The sequence below is a fragment of the Pseudorasbora parva genome, chromosome 21 (genome assembly GCF_024679245.1).
Source record: "Pseudorasbora parva isolate DD20220531a chromosome 21, ASM2467924v1, whole genome shotgun sequence".
In the NCBI taxonomy this organism is placed as follows: domain Eukaryota; kingdom Metazoa; phylum Chordata; class Actinopteri; order Cypriniformes; family Gobionidae; genus Pseudorasbora; species Pseudorasbora parva.
The window spans coordinates 40,470,006-40,477,020 of NC_090192.1; the positions used below are offsets into that span (position 1 = coordinate 40,470,006).

Sequence of the window (7,015 nt, forward strand, 5' to 3'; positions counted from 1 at the left end):
GTTAATGAACATTTTTCAAGATTTGACAACATTTATTAAAATATTATTAAAAGATGTTGTAAGCATATTGGGTAATTGTGTGTGTTTTATTTCTGATGGCGCAGCCAAATTGTGCTATTTTCATGATTTATCACCATTTTTTATGTGGTTCAGATACAATAATATTTTGAGTTTCTATTTATTAAACAAATTTCCTTCATTGTATCAACTCAAATTTTTAGTTTCAATAAACTCAAAATTTTAAGGCAACCAGGTTACTTACTTTTTTAAGTTAAACCAACAAAAAACAACAAAACATTTTTACAGTGTGGGTTTTTAAGGATAGTGTTCAGGGAGTATTTAGGAAGAAACTTCTGATGGAGTCCAAGACGTTTGTTTGTGTGACTGACTGAGGCAGCAATTGTGACACACACACACACACAGAGAGAGAGAGAGAACGAGCAAGAGAGAAACACACAACATGGGGCAACAGGGTGAGGCAGGAAATTGCTGTACTATCTCAATCTTAGCTAAATTTACACAGTTCTCAAACCACATGTACACAAACTGACTGGAGGACTTCTGCTCATCGGAGTCCAACACACAAAAAAACATCATCTCGACTCCAGAATCTGAGAAAACAACCTTCTCCATATTCCAACACGTCGATGTGAGCTCAGAAAAGTTCTTAAAGAAAGCTCAAAACCACTTCTTTAACATCATGTCCTTTCACACACATTTCTTCCGCTCCTCTAAATCTAAAATCATTAGCGACCGAAGGGCGTTCAAGACAAAAACTCAACAGAAGCAGGTCCATTTGTCAATTATAATGTGCTAATCCAAGAAGCACACTAACGTACAGCATCCTTTCTGCAGGATTCGGGCGGTTTGCAAACATAAACCCGGCCACACCTGTCTCTTCCTCTAACGGCTTTGATGAACCTGTAAGTGAAGAGATGCATGCAAGAGCGGAAATCATGCATCTCTTTTTTTTTTTATGAGGCTTGGGTGACATTTTGCCCTTCACAGTTAAACGAACACGAGAGAATATTTGTTCTGTTAAAGCAGCTACGCTTGTGGATATAATTAGAGAAATGAGGCAAAGCAGACGTCGCTCGAGTGGCGGTGACGAGTCAAGCGATGCACTGAACAACATTTCAGCTTCCTGTGAAACTTCCTCACAGGCTGTGAAAAGCCAAACAGTTACCTGGCTGTTTCCTGCTGCCCTCCGCCTGCTCTCTGCCTCTCTGATCAATGAGCTTTTGTGTTTTAAACATCCTTTTCCGACTGGACTCGCTCTGCTCTGAGAGCTTGACACCTGTGCTAGCGTGTGCTTCCGTTAGGAAGAACTTTTTCCTGTCTGGATTCACCCTCAATGATCAACGAAACTAAAAACACATTAAAAGAAATGTTTGTAAGCAATGTATTCCAATGAATCATAAAATGGCCCTGATATGTCACTAGACATTAAGAAATCATGTTAATTTCAAATACTTCTATCACTGACAACAGTAGTCCGGCCAGGATATTGTCATTATAAAGTTGTTGTTGCATTGCTGCTGTTATTGCTGCTGCTGCTGTTATTGCTGCTGCTGCTGCTGCTGTTATTGCTGCTGCTGCTGCTGTTATTGCTGCTGCTGCTGCTGTTATTGCTGCTGCTGCTGCTGTTATTGCTGCTGCTGCTGTTATTGCTGCTGCTGCTGCTGTTATTGCTGCTGCTGCTGCTGTTGCTGCTGCTGCTGCTGTTATTGCTGCTGCTGCTGCTGTTATTGCTGCTGCTGCTGTTATTGCTGCTGCTGTTATTGCTGCTGCTGCTGCTGTTATTGCTGCTGCTGCTGCTATTGCTGCTGCTGTTATTGCTGCTGCTGCTGCTGTTATTGCTGCTGCTGATATTGCTGCTGCTGCTGCTGTTATTGCTGCTGCTGCTGCTGCTGCTGCTGCTGTTATTGCTGCTGCTGCTGCTGTTATTGCTGCTGCTGCGGTTATTGCTGCTGCTGCTGCGGTTATTGCTGCTGCTGCTGCTGTTATTGCTGCTGCTGCTGTTATTGCTGCTGCTGCTGTTATTGCTGCTGCTGCTGCTGCTGCTGCTGCTGCTGTTATTGCTGCTGCTGCTGTTATTGCTGCTGCTGCTACTGTTATTGCTGCTGCTGCTGCTGTTATTGCTGCTGCTGCTGCTGCTGTTATTGCTGCTGCTGCTGCTGCTGTTATTGCTGCTGCTGTTATTGCTGCTGTGGTTATTGCTGCTGCTGCTGCGGTTATTGCTGCTGCTGCTGCGGTTATTGCTGCTGCTGCTGCGGTTATTGCTGCTGCTGCTGCTGCTGCTGTTATTGCTGCTGCTGCTGCTGTTACTGCTGCTGCTGCTGCTGTTATTGCTGCTGCTGCTGCTGCTGTTATTGCTGCTGCTGCTGCTGTTATTGCTGCTGCTGCTGCTTTTATTGCTGCTGCTGCTGCTGTTATTGCTGCTGCTGCTGCTGTTATTGCTGCTGCTGTTGCAGCTGCTGTTATTGCTACTGCTGCTGCTGTTGTTGCTGCTACTGTTGTTGTTATTGCTACTGCTGCTGTTATTGCGGCTGCTGCTGCTGTTATTGCTACTGCTGCTGCGGTTATTGCTGCTGCTGTTATTGCTGCTGCTGTTGTTATTGCTACTGCTGCTGCTGTTATTGCTGCTGCTGCTGCGGTTATTGCTGCTGCTGTTATTTCTACTGCTGCTGCTGTTATTGCTGCTGCTGCTGTTATTGCTGCTGCTGCTGTTATTGCTGCTGCTGTTATTGCTGCTGCTGTTATTGCTACTGCTGCTGCTGTTATTGCTGCTGCTGCTGCTGCTGTTATTGCTGCTGCTGTTATTGCTGCTGCTGCTGCTGCTGTTATTGCTGATTCCCATCTTTACGCAAATTAATCTGTTGAACATGATGCGACTATCCAATAGAAGTAGAGCACATGGAGACTGGGGGAAGTCTCTCGGGGGTATGACATACAATAACCCCCGATGGCTCTAAAGCAACCAATAGCTGTAAACTTCAGGAACGCCCATCAATGTAGAAATGAGGGGAAGCATCACAACACCACACTTCTAGCCTAGAAATCTAGACGCACCGTAGCGGCAGCAAATCTAATCTGCTTTGAGTGTCGTCTAGCAACCCTCAAAACAGTTCTGAGCTGGAAACGCCAAACTCTGGTCGGGCCAATCACATCGTTTGTAGAGTCGGTAGGCGGGGCTTAACATAATGACGGTCGAGTTGCGCTTGCGTGCTTCTAGTAAACACAGAAACTGGCGAACGGCGGCCTTTCGAATCAGCTTTGACCGCGACTCTGGAAGACTTGAGTTAAGCAAAGAAAGAACAAAAAGAACAAAGAACGGCACTGAAGTCATTCTTAAAAAGGGAAGATGTGTTCGGAGTTTAGCAGACCGGATACGGCGAATGTTTAATCTGTCAGCGAGCTCTGCTTCACCTTCGTTGCTCTGGTTGGTGGAGCGCTATCCTATCGCGTGCAGAGGGAGTTTGAAAGACAACCGTTTATCCCGCCCCTCGGATTGAGCCGTCAATGGTGAGTTTACAGACCAAACATCTTGATGTGGGTCTGGCTTGTCAGGCTACCACACTTCAGTCGTGTCGCAAAAGTGGATCCATTCCGTACCGTAGCAGCAGCAGTACCAATAATCAGAAGCAATCTAGCAGATCTATTCTGCCATGCCAAAACTGTCATATCAATTACCATGCCGAACACTCCAAGAGTTGTCATGACAGAACTGAGAGTTGTGAAATATGATTTTCATTTACAACAATAAATCCAAATATTTGTCATTACTTCTCACGCCAGCAGTCACGCAAGCACCCAAGCTCAGAGGATCTTCTGTTCTTGGCTCATTATGGCCATTTTAAGACTAAATGCAAATCGGATATTTGTCAAATCAGATCTCTTCAGGAAATAATCAAATATGACTTTTGTGTCCAGACATAACCAACCTAATAGCATGGGCTGCTTTAGTATGTGTGACGAGGCTTTCAAAACGGATTTAGGAAAACTGATGTTCCTACAATGTTGTGTCTCGCATAAAGAAGATTTGAAATTTGATTTGAGTACCAAACCACCCAGACAGGGACACATCTGTTAAAATCTGATTGTAAATTGCATTACAAACCATCTCCAAATGTGAGTTGGAAGAAAAAAAAGAAGAAAGAAAATCAAGGATTTCATGTTTTTTTTGCAAGTCAGACTTTCAAAAATCTGAATATTCCTAAAAAATATTATCTGATGGCAGTCTGAACATAACCTATGAGCCAGAAGTGTCAGTGAATTGTGATGGAGACTCGCCCTGATCAGTATTATTAATGACTGTAACGTAAAGTAATGATACTAAAACAACACTAAACTATGACTGATGGTCGAACGTGAGCTGCAGGCATTTCCAAGGGAATATTTCGGCATGACTATGATGCTTATTTCTATTTTGGTAGAAATTAAATCATAGGTTTAAAATTAAAAAGGACATTGAGCCACTCCACCAGACGCACCGTCTGAGCATTTTCATCTTTCAGACACAGCCATAATATTACTGGACTGACATCAAACACACAAAAGATGGATGGACCGTATGACATCTAGTGGCTGAGATCATCTTTACACACACACACACGCACACACACAGCATGAAAGATGAAGTCACATTCAGCATACAGCACAAACCACAAACACAAAATCAGCAACACATTAAATAAACATTAAATAAGTCACGTTACACATCACTGCATTAGTTAAGATGCTGTATCTGTGCTCAAATGCTGCAATATTATAGTCAAATGTTTTGCATTTAAAGATGCATTTCACATAAATGACATTCAGAGATTAAGTGCATGTGAATTAACCGTCTTTTTGCAGCCACAAAAACAACCAATCCAAAAATAATCCCTCCACTAATTTATTCCTGATGTGACTTTTGCTTTGAATAATCCACAAAGTTTCTAAGAATAGTTTTGGACTATTCTGTCCAGTGTCGGCTCTGTCTTACAAATTCACGTTCATTAGGCCAAGATTAGACGCAGTTTCTAGGAGGAAATTATAAATAAATTTCTGTACAGACACTAACTTAAAGACTTGATTAGAACAATACTTTGAACTTGGCACATGTTGAATCCAGTAGTGGGGCATGTTGTCACAATGGGGCTCTTTTTACCCTGATTTAAGAATAATTTGTTGACAAAACATCTATGACACTTTAAAATGATTCTGCTTTCAGCAAAATTTGAAATTAAGACAATTATGATTTTAAATTAGAAAGTATATCCCAATGTGAATTTAGTGTTTACTAATAGCAATTAAAATTATGATGTTGGAACTGTAGTTTGAAGGACAGAATTGAAGAATATTTTTTAACGACAGATGTTTGCATCTAAAATCATTGCTAGAGAAAAGAGTCCTTGTGCGGTGGACTTCTGGATCAAAACCTCATATAGACATGTGATAACTTGCCCTAACCTTAAAATTCAAAGAAAGTTTTATAAAATACCTAAACATCCCCTTTTAAATGCATCTATGATAACCTATTAAATATGAATTCGGTGTGCTTTCAATTGGCCTCTTGCTATTATGAGGCCAATGACTTTATCTCAATCCCCATGCAAACTCATCTATCAAGCACTGACAGGTTCAAACACATGGATTATATAAATAACCCAACAGCATCGAAACGAACTTCATCACCATTAATCTTCATAAACTCGACTCTCGATCCACACATTAGCATTTCAATCCACTAATATCAAAGCTTTTATGTGGACTGATAAGATTTAAACATGATGTGGGTTTCATCCATTTTCCATAATGAGAAACAGATTATGTCTTGTTTAATTAATTTGAGCCGTTAGAGGAGGATGAATCTCACGAAGTCTGTCAGGAAAAGTTGTTTTTAAAGGTTCAGGGTGAAATATCGACACGTTTTTCCACAAATTGACATTCTCCAAGTCGTGAAAAAGCTTTATAAACTCACCTCAGGGTGTGAAAGACTTCATACGTTATTCAAATATCAAGATAATGGCCGTGAATGTGTGAGTTTAATCGTTAGTTGTCTGCTACAACAAAGTAACTCAATGCGACACATACAAACGATTCTCTTTTGATAATTGAAGCGAGGTCTAATTCCCGAACGAATTGTTCATTTGAGTCGGTTCACTTGAAATGATTCGGTCAAGTCCAAACTGTGAAGTGAGTTTGGGGCCATTTTAACATATGACCAGATGCTTCATTCACAGGACATGAAAACATTTGTTCAAACGAATCGGTTCAGTGAATCGGTTCAATGAATCAAACTCCAAGTTAAATAATTTTCACGCGTTTCTTGTAATGTATCTTATCAGCGCGTGCGTTCTAACTGATTTACACACCACACACTCGTTATCGTGTGTTATAAACTGACTCGAGTGAATCACGTGCATGCAGTGTAACGCTGAACAACATGCCGCTACATTGACGCTGTAAAAGATCCGATCTCTCACACACTCGGGCTTTTCACCACTACAGCGATGCAGCTTCGAGAGCCATGTAGGCTTTTACATCCATGCATGTGATCACAAAAAGCAGTGCAGAAAGTTGAGCACTCACCATCGCCATGAAACAGCCTCCGCCTTCAAAGCTGAACCGCTGGCCTGAGCAAACACACACACACACACACTTCAGCGGATCTCTCTGTGCACGGCTGGAGGCAAACACTCGGGAGGGAAGGAAGAAAAGAAAGAAAGAAAAAGAAGGCACTCGCGGGTTGGAAGACGGGCTCTTTGAGCATGCGTGTGTCCACGTGCGTGTGTGTATGTGTGTGTGTGTGTGGTGCCTGGCGCTGCAGGATCCCAAAATCAGCTCAACCAGAAACAGAAAACGTGTATTGTGTATATTAGTCTGTCTAGCCATTCATTTCATCTATGAAAGCTAATATATATATATATATATATATATATATATATATATATATATATATATATATATATATATATATATATATATATATATATATATATATATATATATATATGCATATGCAGACAGA

General features: G+C 41.4%; 1 protein-coding gene across 2 annotated transcripts in view; it reads right to left on the reverse strand.

Annotated features, from left to right (window-relative positions):
• pald1a (phosphatase domain containing paladin 1a) overlaps positions 1–6,772 on the reverse strand; it is a 100,460-nt gene extending 93,688 nt beyond the window's left edge. The window contains exon 1 of one of the 2 annotated variants that reach the window (XM_067430353.1): positions 6,577–6,772. The gene's annotated coding sequence lies outside the window, so the exon portion shown is untranslated. Of the gene's footprint in view, positions 1–5,965; positions 6,090–6,576 lie in introns of those variants that run through there. The other variant, XM_067430355.1, reaches the window with a different exon arrangement.
• Between the last annotated feature and the right edge of the window lie 243 nt (positions 6,773–7,015).